This window comes from Eleutherodactylus coqui, chromosome 6 (genome assembly GCF_035609145.1).
Source record: "Eleutherodactylus coqui strain aEleCoq1 chromosome 6, aEleCoq1.hap1, whole genome shotgun sequence".
Lineage (NCBI taxonomy): Eukaryota > Metazoa > Chordata > Amphibia > Anura > Eleutherodactylidae > Eleutherodactylus > Eleutherodactylus coqui.
Genome location: NC_089842.1, coordinates 12,563,556 through 12,578,651, shown reverse-complemented (window position 1 = coordinate 12,578,651; position 15,096 = coordinate 12,563,556). Strand labels below are relative to the sequence as shown.

Genomic DNA, 15,096 nt, shown 5'->3' with positions numbered 1-15,096 from the left:
TGCACAGTCATGTATTCTGGGGGGCATTATAGATTGTATATAGTGATATACTCTGGGTGGTATTATATATAGTGATGTATTTCAGGGGGGGCATTAGACATTATATACAGTGAGGTATTCTGGGGGGGCCACATATATTATACACAGTCATGTATTCTGGGGCGGCATTATACATTACATACCGTGATGTATTCTGGGGGCCATTATACATTATATACAATGATTTATTCTGGGAGGGTGGAGGCACATACATTATATACAGTCATGTATTCTTGGGGAGAGGGGCATTATAGATTATATATAGTGATATACTCTGGGTGGTATTATATATAGTGATTTATTTTAGGGGGGCATTAGACATTATATACAGTGATGTATTCTGGGTGGGTGGGGCATATATATTATATACAGTCATGTATTCTGGGGGGCATTATAGATTGTATATAGTGATATACTCTGGGTGGTATTATATATAGTGATGTATTTCAGGGGGGCATTAGACATTTTATACAGTGATGTATTCTGGGGGGTGGGAGCACATATATTACACAGTCATGTATTCTGGGGGGGCATTCAAGATTATATATAGTGATATACTCTGGGCGGTATTATATATAGTGGTGTATTGGGGGGGGCTCATATATTATATATAGTCATGTATTCTGGGGGGACATTATAGAGTATATATAGTGATATACTCTGGGTGGTATTATATATAGTGATGTATTTCAGGGGGGCATTAGACATTTAATACAGTCATGCATTCTGGGGGCGGGGGCACATATATTACACAGTCATGTATTCTGGGGGGCATTCAAGATTATATATAGTGATATACTTCTGGGCGGTATTATATATAGTGGTGTATTGGGGGGGGCTCATATATTATGCACAGTCATGTATTCTGGGGGGCATTATAGATTATATATAGTGATATACTCTGGGTGGTATTATATAGTGATGTATTTCAGGGGAGGGGGTGGGGGCTCATATATTATATACAGTCATGTATTCTGGGGGGACATTATAGAGTATATATAGTGATATACTCTGGGTGGTATTATATATAGTGGTGTATTGGGGGGGCTCATATATTATATATAATCATGTATTCTGGGGGGCATTATAGATTGTATATAGTGATATACTCTGGGTGGTATTATATATAGTGATGTATTTCAGGGGGCATTAGACATTTTATACAGTGATGTATTCTGGGGGGCGGGGGCACATATATTACAAAGTCATGTATTCTGGGGGGGCATTCAAGATTATATATAGTGATATACTCTGGGCGGTATTATATATAGTGGTGTATTGGGGGGGGCTCATATATTATATATAGTCATGTATTTGGGGGGCACATATTTTATACAGTCATGTATTCTGGGGGGGGATTATAGATTTTATATAGTGATATACTCTGGGCGGTATTATATATAGTGGTGTATTGGGGGGGGGGGGGTCATATATTATATATAGTCATGTATTTGGGGGGCACATATATGTATTCCGGGGGGCACATACTTTGTACTCGGGGATGCTGCTGGTAGTAGAATCAGGCGGGAGGCCGGGAGGGGGAGCAGGGGGAGGATATTTGGGGACGGGGGGGAGGGCTGCTGAGCGCCGAGGAGACGGGGGGCTCCATACTGACGACATCTCCGTGTCAATGAGCCGGCTCGGGTGAATTGTGGGCGCTCAGCATCGGCCGGGACACCCAGAAGTGATCGGCGGTGACCCGGAACCCGCCCGCAGCCCGGGGCGTGTGTCAGGCCTCTCCCGCCGGCCCGGGGTCTATGTCCGCTCCCACGGCAGGTCTGTATGGCTTCCCGCGCTGTGTGCCCGGTACCGGGGAAGGGGGCGCCGGTCTCCCGGCCTCCACTATGGGGGTCCGCCGTCTATGAGGGGCCCCGCTCGCCTGCACGCCGCGCGAGATGTGGCCCCGGGTATTGTGTGTGACACGGCCCGGGGGGAGGGGAGGCCCCCCGCTACAAGAGGGGGTGCAGGGGCCCCGGCCGCCCCCCGCGCCGTCCCCCCACACTGGAGCGGCGGATCTGCAGAACATGGCGGCGGCGGTGGGGATGCGGGCGCCGCTCCGCTGCCATTTTTGTTTTTCTTTTGTCTGAAAATGTTAATAAAACAGTCTGAGAATGTGGGGGAGGCGGGGGGCTGCCGTCCCGGGGGGCTCTGCGGCCGGGCCCCTCCTGCCTGCCTCCACCCGGGGGGCCCCACACAAAGGGGAGCGGCCCTGCTGAGGTGTGCTGACCCCCCGGTCATCCTGCATGGCCCCCAGCAGTGTAGCTGTTGCCATGACAACTGACCTGTCACTGGTCAGCAGGGCTCATTCACACCGTGCGGTTCCCAGAGTGGCGCTCAGCAGTGGGGCCCCCTTGGGTTTGCGTTGTGCTGTGAGCGGGCCCCCGTGGGTTTGCGTCGCGCTGCGAGCGGGCCCCCGTGGGTTTGCGTCGCGCTGCGAGCGGGCCCCCGTGGGTTTGCGTCGCGCTGCGAGCGGGCCCCCGTGGGTTTGCGTCGCGCTGCGAGCGGGCCCCCGTGGGTTTGCGTTGCGCTGCGAGCGGGCCCCAGTGGTTTTGCGCTGCGAGCGGGCCCCCGTTGTTTTGCATCGCGCTGCGAGCGGGCCCCCGTCGGTTTACGTTGCGCTGCGAGCGGGCCCCCGTGGTTTTGTGTTGCGCTGCTGCAGGAGTCGTAGATTGGCGCCATGCTGCTGTGGGCCCTGTAAGTTTGCTTACTGCATTGCGGGCCCCAGAATTTTAGGTTGTGATGTCATACGCCCCATAGTGTAACATTTTGCAGTGAGGGGCCCCGGCTGTTTACGATACACTCTTGTGGCCCCGGGATCTTAGGTTTTGCTTTAACATTTTAGTTTGCCCACTTGTGGGCCCCAGAGTTTTACACCCTGCGCTCGCGAGCCCCGTGGTTTTTGCTATGTGCTACCTGACCCCTGGGTTTGGCTTTGCTCTGTCGCGGGCACCAGGGTTTCCCGTGCGATGCCCGCAGGTCCCGGGGTTTCCCGTGCGATGCCCGCAGGTCCCGGGGTTTGCCGTGCGATGCCCGCAGGTCCCGGGGTTTGCCGTGCGATGCCCGCAGGTCCCGGGGTTTGCCGTGCGATGCCCGCAGGTCCCGGGGTTTGCCGTGCGATGCCCGCAGGTCCCGGGGTTTCCAATGCGATGCCCGCAGGTCCCGGGGTTTGCCATGTGATGCCCGCAGGTCCCGGGGTTTCCAATGTGATGCCCGCAGGTCCCGGGGTTTCCAATGTGATGCCCGCAGGTCCCGGGGTTTCTAATGTGATGCCTGCAGGTCCCGGGGTTTCCCATTTGATACCCGCAGGTCGCAGGGTTTTCCGATGGGTTCTTGTGGGCCTCCGTATTCTCTCGGCCTTCAGCAACCAGTTACATTGATGCTTTCAATCTGATTGGTTGCTCCATCGTCGTCAGCCACAATCTTATTTGGTGGCCAGTCTGCGTCTTACCGCGGGTCATGTGACGTGGGCTGCATACTGTACCTGCTTTACATTTATTTGTTCTTACTGCATCTTTCTTTACAGCCTGCTGCAATGCTGCCTCTCACACATTGGGGGACATAATCCTGTGTGACTGGTGCCCCCTGCCTATATGTGTGTGGGGGAGGGGTGGGTCAGTGCCCCATCATGGCGGTCATTGGGTAATGGTGCAGTGCTGTGTTGATTTACTCTTCTGCAGAACACGGAGCATTGAAGTGAAGCCGCTACTTGTCGCTGAGGATGTGTTGCTGCATTGTGTTATTGCTTTACTGCCACCATATTCCAGCCAACCGCATCAACTTGTCATATACTCCGTATCACTACTTTATATAAACCCGGGAGGCTGGGGATCTACTCCGCGGGACTCAGAGAACCAAACCTCTATATATGCCTGACTGCACTGTAATATACTGTGCTACACCCTACTATACATTCTAGTCTGCTGCACTCTAATATACCCCATTCTAGTCTGCCGCACTCTAATATACCCCATTCTAGTCTGCCGCACTCTAATATACCCCATTCTAGTCTGCCGCACTCTAATATACCCTATTCTAGTCTGCTGCACTCTAATATACCCCATTCTAGTCTGCTGCACTCTAATATCCCCATTCTAGTCTGCTGCACTCTAATATCCCCATTCTAGTCTGCCGCACTCTAATATCCCCATTCTAGTCTGCCGCACTCTAATATACCCCATTCTAGTCTGCCGCACTCTAATATACCCCATTCTAGTCTGCCGCACTCTAATATACCCCATTCTAGTCTGCCGCACTCTAATATACCCCATTCTAGTCTGCCGCACTCTAATATACCCCATTCTAGTCTGCTGCACTCTAATATACCCCATTCTAGTCTGCTGCACTCTAATATACCCCATTCTAGTCTGCCGCACTCTGATTAACCCCATTCTAGTCTGCCGCACTCTGATTAACCCCATTCTAGTCTGCCGCACTCTAATATACCCCATTCTAGTCTGCCGCACTCTAATTAACCCCATTCTAGTCTGCTGCACATTTAATATATTCTAATCTATATTCAGTTGGGGCGTGGCTTATCACGACATGTGACTTTTGCCTCCATCATTATAAAAAGGACAGGGCTGTTTAAAAAAAACCAAAACAAACCGTGCTGACCGCTGGATGGGCTATTGATATACATTATGGTAAAATTAACCTGCTACGGCATTAATCCCGCTCCACATGTCGGCGTCCGCGCAGGTTCGGTGCAGATTTTTTGCACAGCGTGTAGATGAGATTTTCAAAATCTTATCCACTTTGCTGCTACAGAGACTGTGAACTCCACAGCAAATCGGCCCGTGTAGTAATAGTAACCCCTATATTGGTGTCCTTGGTAGTAATAGTGTTCCCTATATTGGCCCCAGAAGTAACAGTGACCCACTCAAATTGTGGCCGCAGTAGTAATAGCTGACCCCTATAGGGGCCGCAGTAGTAATAGCTGACTCCTATAGGGGCCCCAGTAGTAATAGCTGACCCCAATTGCGGCCCGAGTGGTAATAGCTGACCCCAATTGCGGCCCGAGTGGTAATAGCTGACCCCAATTGCGGCCCGAGTGGTAATAGCTGACCCCAATTGCGGCCCCAGTGGTGATAGCTGACCCCAATTGAGGCCCCAGTAGTAGTAGCTGTCCCCAGTGGTAATAGCTAACCCCATTTGCGGCCCCAGTGGTAATAGCTGACCCCATTTGCGGCCCCAGTGGTAATAGCTGACCCCATTTGCGGCCCCAGTGGTAATAGCTGACCCCATTTGCGGCCCCAGTGGTAATAGCTGACCCCATTTGCGGCCCCAGTGGTAATAGCTGACCCCATTTGCGGCCCCAGTGGTAATAGCTGACCCCATTTGCGGCCCCAGTGGTAATAGCTGACCCCATTTGCGGCCCCAGTGGTAATAGCTGACCCCATTTGCGGCCCCAGTGGTAATAGCTGACCCCATTTGCGGCCCCAGTGGTAATAGCTGACCCCATTTGCGTCCCCAGTGGTAATAGCTGACCCCATTTGTGGCCCCAGTGGTAATAGCTGACCCCATTTGCGGCCCCAGTGGTAACAGCTGACCCCATTTGCGGCCCCAGTGGTAACAGCTGACCCCATTTGCGGCCCCAGTGGTAACAGCTGACCCCATTTGCGGCCCCAGTGGTAACAGCTGACCCCATTTGCGGCCCCAGTGGTAATAGTTGACCCCATTTGCGGCCCCAGTTGTAATAGCTGACCCCATTTGCGGCCCCAATGGTAATAGCTGACCCCATTTGCGGGCCCAGTAGTAATAGCGGATGCCATTTGCGGCCCCAGTAGTAATAGCTGACCCCATTTGCGGCCCCAGTAGTAATAGCTGACCCCATTTGCGGCCCCAGTAGTAATAGCTGACCCCATTTGCGGCCCAGTAGTAATAGCGGACCCCATTTGCGGCCCCAGTAGTAATAGCTGACCCCATTTGCGGCCCAGTAGTAATAGCTGACCCCATTTGCGGCCCAGTAGTAATAGCGGACCCCATTTGCGGCCCAGTAGTAATAGCGGACCCCATTTGCGGCCCCAGTGGTAATAGCGGACCCCATTTGCGGCCCCAGTGGTAATAGCTGACCCCATTTGCGGCCCCAGTAGTAATAGCTGACCCCATTTGCGGCCCCAGTAGTAATAGCTGACCCCATTTGCGGCCCCAGTAGTAATAGCTGACCCCATTTGCGGCCCCAGTAGTAATAGCTGACCCCATTTGCGTCCCAGTAGTAATAGCGGACCCCATTTGCGGCCCAGTAGTAATAGCGGACCCCATTTGCGGCCCCAGTGGTAATAGCGGACCCCATTTGCGGCCCCAGTGGTAATAGCGGACCCCATTTGCGGCCCCAGTGGTAATAGCGGACCCCATTTGCGGCCCCAGTGGTAATAGCGGACCCCATTTGCGGCCCCAGTGGTAATAGCGGACCCCATTTGCGGCCCCAGTGGTAATAGCGGACCCCATTTGCGGCCCCAGTGGTAATAGCGGACCCCATTTGCGGCCCCAGTGGTAATAGCGGACCCCATTTGCGGCCCCAGTGGTAATAGCGGACCCCATTTGCGGCCCCAGTGGTAATAGCGGACCCCATTTGCGGCCCCAGTGGTAATAGCGGACCCCATTTGCGGCCCCAGTGGTAATAGCGGACCCCATTTGCGGCCCCAGTGGTAATAGCGGACCCCATTTGCGGCCCCAGTGGTAATAGCGGACCCCATTTGCGGCCCCAGTGGTAATAGCGGACCCCATTTGCGGCCCCAGTGGTAATAGCTGACCCCATTTGCGGCCCCAGTGGTAATAGTTGACCCCATTTGCGGCCCCAGTGGTAATAGCTGACCCCATTTGCGGCCCCAGTGGTAATAGCTGACCCCATGTGCGGCCCCAGTTGTAATAGCTGACCACATTTGCGGCCCCAGTGGTAATAGCTGACCCCATTTGCGGCCCCAGTGGTAATAGCTGACCCCATTTGCGGCCCCAGTGGTAATAGCTGACCCCATTTGCGGCCCCAGTGGTAATAGCTGACCCCTATTGGGGCCCCAGTGGTAGTAGCTGACCCCTATTGGGGCCCCAGTGGTAATAGTTGACCCCATTTGCGGCCCCAGTAGTAATAGCGGACCCCATTTGCGGCCCCAGTAGTAATAGCTGACCCCATTTGCGGCCCCAGTGGTAATAGCTGACCCCATTTGCGGCCCCAGTGGTAATAGCTGACCCCATTTGCGGCCCCAGTGGTAATAGCTGACCCCATTTGCGGCCCCAGTGGTAATAGCTGACCCCAATTGCGGCCCCAGTGGTGATAGCTGACCCCATTTGCGGCCCCAGTGGTGATAGCTGACCCCATTTGCGGCCCCAGTGGTAATAGCTGACCCCATTTGCGGCCCCAGTGGTAATAGCTGACCCCTATTGGGGCCCCAGTGGTAATAGCTGACCCCTATTGGGGCCCCAGTGGTAATAGCTGACCCCTATTGGGGCCCCAGTGGTAATAGCTGACCCTTATTGCCATCCTCCGCCATTGGTCCCTACTCTACTCACCACTGCAGCAGTGTCAGTACAGGCTGTAGTGAGGAAATGAACGAACAGGACCTATGGTGGCTTAGCAACGCACATCACATGACTGAAGCCGGCTCATGTGATCCGCATTGATATGCCATCTGCTCTGCTGAACTCTAATATACTCCATTGTAATCTAATACACTCTACTACACTTTAACACACTCCATTTAATCTACTACAAGCTATTATACTCTACTGCACTCTAATATACTGTGCTGCACTCCGATATACTCTGTTACACTCTACTCTAAATTGATATATTCCATTGTAATGTGCTGTACTTAAAACAAACATCTATAATCTATCCTACTGCACCGTTATATACCGCGCTGCACTCGGCTATACTCCATTGTAATCTATTCCTTCAGTGTATTGTATACTCTCCGATACACTGTACTCATAGTAATATACTCCAGTATAGTCTGTACCGTAAGGTGGGTTCCACACGGGGCGGAATTAACCCTGGAACGTCTGTGTGGACCCTCCACACGGGAATTCTGCGGCATTTACAGTAGAAGCAAAGAGGACAAGATTTTGCAAATCTCATCCACAAACCGCAGAAATAACGCGCGGCGCTGGCTGCGGTGCAGAGCTCATCGCTTCTCAGTGAGGGGGGAATTCCGCATAGGAATTCGCAATAAAACACGCATCTAATGGTGCGGGTATGGAGGCAGGCACTCCGCCGCTGATCTGTGTGGGCCTAGCCTAATAAACAATGTTACTGTGTAGTCTACTGCACTCTGATATACTCCATTATAATTATATACTGCGCTGCACTCTGATATACTCCATTATAATTATATACTGCGCTGCACTCTGATATACTCCAATATATAATTATATACCGTGCTGCACTCTGATATACTCCATTATAATTATATACCGTGCTGCACTCTGATATACTCCATTATAATTATATACTGCGCTGCACTCTGATATACGTTACTCCGTTATAATTATATACTGCGCTGCACTCTGATATACGTTACTCCGTTATAATTATATACTGCGCTGCACTCTGATATACGTTACTCCGTTATAATAATCTGTACTTTACTGCACTCTCATCTACTCTGCTGCTCTCTTAACACTCCATTATTTACTTTACTCTAATAAACTATGAAATGCTCTACTGTAATATACCCCATTATAAACTATAATATCCTCTAATATCTACTGCACTAATGTACTCTAACAAACTATAAGGTATACTAATGCAGTGTAATACAGTGCTGGACTCCAACATACTGCAGTCTAATATACACTCATTGTCAGTAACATCTCACAGTGTTTCCCAACTCCAGTCCTCGTAGACCCCAACAGGTCATGTTTTCTGGATTTCCTCAGTGTTGCACAGGTGATGTAATGATTGTCGGTGCCTCAGACATTGCCACATGAGTTCTTACTATAGGATATCCTGAAAACATGACCTGTTGGGGGTCCTGAGGACTGGAGTTGAGAAACACGGCCCGGGAAGTTGTCGGATAAATGAAACTTTTTCTGTGTGATTGTAACATTGATATAAGTGATTACAATATCAGAGCAAAAGGGCCATTTATGGTGGAGAACCGACCCCTTGTAGGGAGGCTCTAGTACCCTGTTGTACTGCCTCTAGCTTGGATACAAGATGTAATACAGGGGGCATGGAGGCTCTAGTACCCTGTTGTACCACCTCTAGCTTGGATACAAGATGTGATACGGGGGGCATGGGGGCTCTAGTACCCTGTTGTACCGCCTCTAGCTTGGATACAAGATGTGATACGGGGGGCATGGGGGCTCTAGTACCCTGTTGTACCGCCTCTAGCTTGGATACAAGATGTGATACAGGGGCATGGGGGCTCTAGTACCCTGTTGTACCGCCTCTAGCTTGGATACAAGATGTGATACAAGGGGCATGGAGGCTCTAGTACCCTGTTGTACCGCCTCTAGCTTGGATACAAGATGTGATGCACGTGGGCATGGAGGCTCTAGTACCCTGTTGTACCGCCTCTAGTTGGTGTCCCAAATGGTCCCATACATGTTCTATTGGTGATAAATCTGGCAACCGGGCGGCTACGGAAGTGTGACAATGTTGTGGGGGCTCCTGTGACCCCCTTGTGTGTGCGGCCGAGCATTATCCTGCTGGAAGCCGCCATGAGAGGAACACATGTGACTGCAGGATGTCCTGAACATATCGCTGAGCGGTCATTGTCCCTCGTACCACCACTAGGGGGGGACCGACTGTCGTATGCGATGGCCTCCAGACTATCACACCAGCAGGGGGCAGTGTGCCGCTCCACAAAAAAGGCAGGATTGAGGTGCTCACACTGAGGTCTCCAGACTACCCAAACTAAACCTGGATTTATCGCTGAAGACAACCTGGTTCATGACACACTGTAAACGGAGGCGCCGGTGGGGGTCAGAGGCTGTACATGTGAACAGAGGTGACGGTGGAGGTCAGAGGCCGTACATGTAATGGGGGCGACGTTGGGGGTCAGAGGCTGTACATGTGAACAGAGGTGACGGTGGAGGTCAGAGGCCGTACATGTAATGGGGGCGACGTTGGGGGTCAGAGGCTGTACATGTGAACAGAGGTGACGGTGGAGGTCAGAGGCCTTACATGTAATGGGGGCGACGGTGGGGGTCAGAGGCCGTACATGTAATGGGGGCGACGGTGGGGGTCAGAGGCCGTACATGTAATGGGGGCGACGGTGGGGGTCAGAGGCCGTACATGTAATGGGGGCGACGGTGGGGGTCAGAGGCCGTACATGTAATGGGGGCGACGGTGGGGGTCAGAGGATGTACATGTAATGGGGGCGACGGTGGGGGTCAGAGGATGTACATGTAATGGGGGCGACGGTGGGGGTCAGAGGCCGTACATGTAATGGGGGCGACGGTGGGGGTCAGAGGCCGTACATGTAATGGGGGCGACTTTGGGGGTCAGAGGCCGTACATGTAATCGGGGCGACGGTGGGGGTCAGAGGATGTACATGTAATGGGGGCGACCGTGGGGGTCAGAGGATGTACATGTAATGGGGGCGACGGTGGGGGTCAGAGGCCGTACATGTAATGGGGGCGACGGTGGGGGTCAGAGGCCGTACGTGTAATGGGGGCGACGGTGGGGGTCAGAGGCCGTACGTGTAATGGGGGCGACCGTGGGGGTCAGAGGCCATACATGTAATGGGGGCGACGGTGGGGGTCAGAGGCCGTACATGTAATGGGGGCGACCGTGGGGGTCAGAGGCCGTACATGTAATGGGAGCTGTGAAATCAAATGTCCTTCAGCCGAGCGCCTGGAAATGGTTCCGACAGACACTGGGGTGTAATGATGGCGCCCTCTGTCTGTAAATGGATGGATACGACTATCCAGCTTCTCACATCCCAATAACGTGCCAGGCGTAATTCTGTCTGGTGTAAAAAGGTAACTTATTGGCCAAGAGGGGAACCACTTTTTGGGTCTCAGGTGACAAGATCGTCCATCTAATCACCACAACTCTCATCACTTGTGTATCTGTCTGAGATGGAACTGCATGCCGGGTTTTGCAGCAACTTCTTCTGGGGGTGGATTGTTTCTGACAAAGAGTGTATTCCAGTATACCATATACTCCAGTATAATATACGGTACACTGCTCTATCATAATAGACTTCAGTACTGTGTGCAGTACTGCACTATTATATGCTCCAGTATAATCTACTGTACTCCACTGCAATCTACTATACACTACTGTATTGTAATACGTTCCAATATAATCTGTTATGCTGAGCTCTAATATATTCAGCTGCATTATAATCTACTTCACTCTAGTGTAATATAATATATTCCATTACTAGCTGATATAGGGCCCTTGTACATGGAACGATTATTGTACAGTTTATCGCTAGATTGTGCAAAACTAAATGAATCGTTCCATGCAAACACGTAATCTATGAATGATGCCCTGTTTACTGTGAATGTAGGCTGGTGCCAGATATCTGGCGCAGTTGAGCAGGCGATATCTGGCGCGCTCCACCTCCGTTGGCTGCGATCCTCGCTCCTGTGTGACAGCACTGTCTCGTGTTAAGCGCTCTACAGTCTGCCTGTGTAAAAGGACCCAAACTCTACTGCACTCTAAAATACTTCATTGTAATCTACTACACTGAAGTGCACTCTAATGTAGTCCGTTATAGTAGACCCTACTGCGCTCTAGAATAGAGGAGATGACTCCCGGCCGCTGGAACTGCAGACTTCGTAAGCTGCCGCTATGCTTGGATTGGCCAAACGTTCATGTGTTTATGGAGGTAAGCAGCAGCCTGAAGCTCTGCCATCAGCTTATCTCCCGGGAAGCAAAAGGATTGGGTGCCTAAATTCGGTGTTCCTGATCCTTCTTTCTCTAGACATCGTCTGACGGCGAGTAGTTGAGCTGCTCCCGTAAACATCAGAGTGGTCCGTCCCCACCGTTATCAGTTCATTCGGATAACTAAACACTAATGTTTATGGTGGCATTTATTAGATGGGATTCGGGTCCTTTTACACGGGATGATGAAGCGCCCCACAGGCCCCAGGGATAATCACTACTGTACTTTCACTGATCGCTTATTGAATGGGGGCGGAGCGTCCGGAGATCGGTCTGGCCGCCCACCGCGCTCAGTAAATTGGGGCGGAGCGTCCGGAGATCGTTCTGGCCGCGCTCAGTAAATTATTGCGGAGCGTCCGGAGATCGTTCTGGCCGCGCTCAGTAAATTATTGCAGAGCGTCCGGAGATCTTTCTGGCCGCCCACTGCGCTCAGTAAATTGGGGCGGAGCGTCCGGAGATCGTTCTGGCCGCCCACTGCGCTCAGTAAATTGGGGCGGAGCGTCCGGAGATCGTTCTGGACGCCCACTGCGCTCAGTAAATTGGGGCGGAGCGTCCGGAGATCGTTCTGGCCGCGCTCAGTAAATTATTGCGGAGCGTCCGGAGATCGTTCTGGCCGCGCTCAGTAAATTATTGCGGAGCGTCTGGAGATCTTTCTGGCCGCGCTCAGTAAATTGGGGCGGAGCGTCCGGAGATCGTTCTGGCTGCCCACCGTGCTCAGTAAATTGGGGCGGAGCGTCCGGAGATCGTTCTGGCTGCCCACCGTGCTCAGTAAATTGGGGCGGAGCGTCCGGACATCGTTCTGGCCGCCCACTGCGCTCAGTAAATTGGGGCAGAGCTTCTGGAGATCGTTCTGGCCGCGCTCAGTAAATTGGGGCGGAGCGTCTGGGGATTGCTCTGGCTGCCCATCGCGCTCTGTAAATTGGGGCGGAGCGTCCGGGGATTGCTCTGGCCGCCCACTGCGCTCAGTAAATTGGGGCGGAGCGCCCGGAGATCGTTCTGGCTGCGTACCGCGCTCAGTAAATTGGAACGGGCCTTGTTCATAGATGAGTGACTGCCTGTTTCCGTGGGCCGATCGTCGTTCAGTTTCTGGAAGCGGTTACACTGAATGATCATCGATCAGATTGCCGCCATCCAGACAGAATTGGAACGATTGTCGTCCGTGTTAAAGGGCCCTGATAAAGTTTTATGTGTTGGGGAACCTCGGCGTTATTGGGGCTGGGCCCTCGCTTCCACTATCACAGGGCGCTCTCCATTTTTGCTTCATCCAGAATATGCCCGACGTCCTGCATCCTGGTATGTCTGACATCCTGTGGCAGCGGCCTGTAGCTCTATTCACCCAGCCTCCTGCTTCATGAATGGAATGCTAGAAGTAGTAAAGACCGACACACAGGCAGATCAGGTGATGCAACTGTACGTAGCACCGCAGATATTTGCCCGTATGGACACTGTAATGGCGACTGCTCCTGGTTGTCAGCCAGCATCTCTTATCCGTGTGATGAGGGGGGTTTTGGGGTGAGGGCTCAGGAAGGAGAGTTCTAGATGTTGGGCGGAGGATCTGTGGTGGAGTGGAGAATTTCTGGTGCCCCTGTTCTGTGTGAGGCCTGGAGCGGAGCAGGAACTGACCCTGGAACCTGCTGAGATGTTCATCTGACTAAAAATAAACACAGCCTTTCATAGCATTCCTCAGAAAGCCTCATGGCGGGTTTAACCCCCTCCCTGCCGGCCCCCGCTGCTTCATCCTGCAGAAGGATTGGGGAGGGGGTGCAGCACAGGACACGGCGGGAGATGTAGCACAGGAGATATGGGGGATACGAGGAGGGTCCGGGCAGGAGATGGTGTACTACACAGGAGGGAGATATAAGGGGGTGCAGGACAGGAAATATGGTGGATATAGCTAAGGGATATGAGGGAAGCATGCAGTACATGGGATACAAGGCGGATATAGCACAGGAGATATGATGGGGGTGCAGCACAGGCGTTATGGGGGATACAAGGAAAGTACAGTACACTGGAGGGAGATGTAGCACAAAAGATATATGGGGGATATAGCACAGGGGATACAAGGGGAATATAACCAGGAGATATGGGAGGAGCATGCATAGGAGGTATGGCGAGTATAGCACTGGATATAAGGGGGTACAGAAGAGGGGTTGTAGTACAGGGGATATGAGGGTAGCACGTAGTACATGGGATACAAGGGGGGTACAGCACAGAGGATATGAGGGTGGCATGTAGTACATGGGATACAAGGGGGATATAGCACAGCATATGAGGGGGGTACAGCACAGAGGATATGAGGTTAGCATGTAGGTCATGGGATGCAAGGGGGGTATAGCACAGAGGATATAAGGGTAGCATGTAGTACATAGGATACAAGGGGGATATAGCACAGACGATATGAGGGTAGCATGTAGTACATGGGATACAAGGCGGATATAGCACAGGAGATATGATGGGGGTGCAGCACAGGCGTTATGGGGGATACAAGGAAAGTACAGTACACTGGAAGGAGATGTAGCACAAAAGATATATGGGGGATATAGCACAGGGGATACAAGGGGAATATAACCAGGAGATATGAAAGGAGCATGCATAGGAGGTATGGGGAGTATAGCACTGGATATAAGGGGGTACAGAAGAGGGGTACAGCACAGAGGATATGAGGGTGGCATGTAGTACATGGGATACAAGGGGGATATAGCACAGCATATGAGGGGGGTATAGCACAGAGGATATGAGGTTAGCATGTAGTACATGGGATACAAGGGGGGTATAGCACAGGATATGAGGGGGGGGGTACAGCACAGAGGATATAAGGGTAGCATGTAGTACATAGGATACAAGGGGGATATAGCACAGAGGATATGTGGGTAGCATGTAGTACATGGGATACAAGGGGGATATAGCACAGGATATGAGGGGGGTACAGCACAGAGGATATAAGGGTAGCATGTACTATATAGGATACAAGGGGGATATAGCACAGGATATGAGGGGGGTACAGCACAGAGGATATGAGGGTAGCATGTAGTACATGGGATACAAGGGGGGATATAGCACAGGATATGAGGGGGGTACAGCACAGAGGATATGAGGGTAGCATGTAGTACATGGGATACAAGGGGGGATATAGCACAGGATATGAGGGGGGTACAGCACAGAGGATATAAGGGTAGCATGTACTATATAGGATACAAGGGGGATATAGCACATGATAT

At 52.0% G+C, this 15,096-nt stretch overlaps 1 protein-coding gene across 3 annotated transcripts in view; it reads left to right on the top strand.

Annotated features, from left to right (window-relative positions):
* The first annotated feature begins 1,620 nt into the window (after window positions 1-1,620).
* Window positions 1,621-15,096, top strand: part of ZNF362 (zinc finger protein 362) — a 36,243-nt gene continuing 22,767 nt past the window's right edge. For 2 of the 3 annotated variants that reach the window (XM_066606230.1, XM_066606228.1), the window contains exon 1: window positions 1,621-1,815. The gene's annotated coding sequence lies outside the window, so the exon portion shown is untranslated. The remainder of the gene's footprint in view (window positions 1,816-15,096) is intronic. The other variant, XM_066606231.1, reaches the window with a different exon arrangement.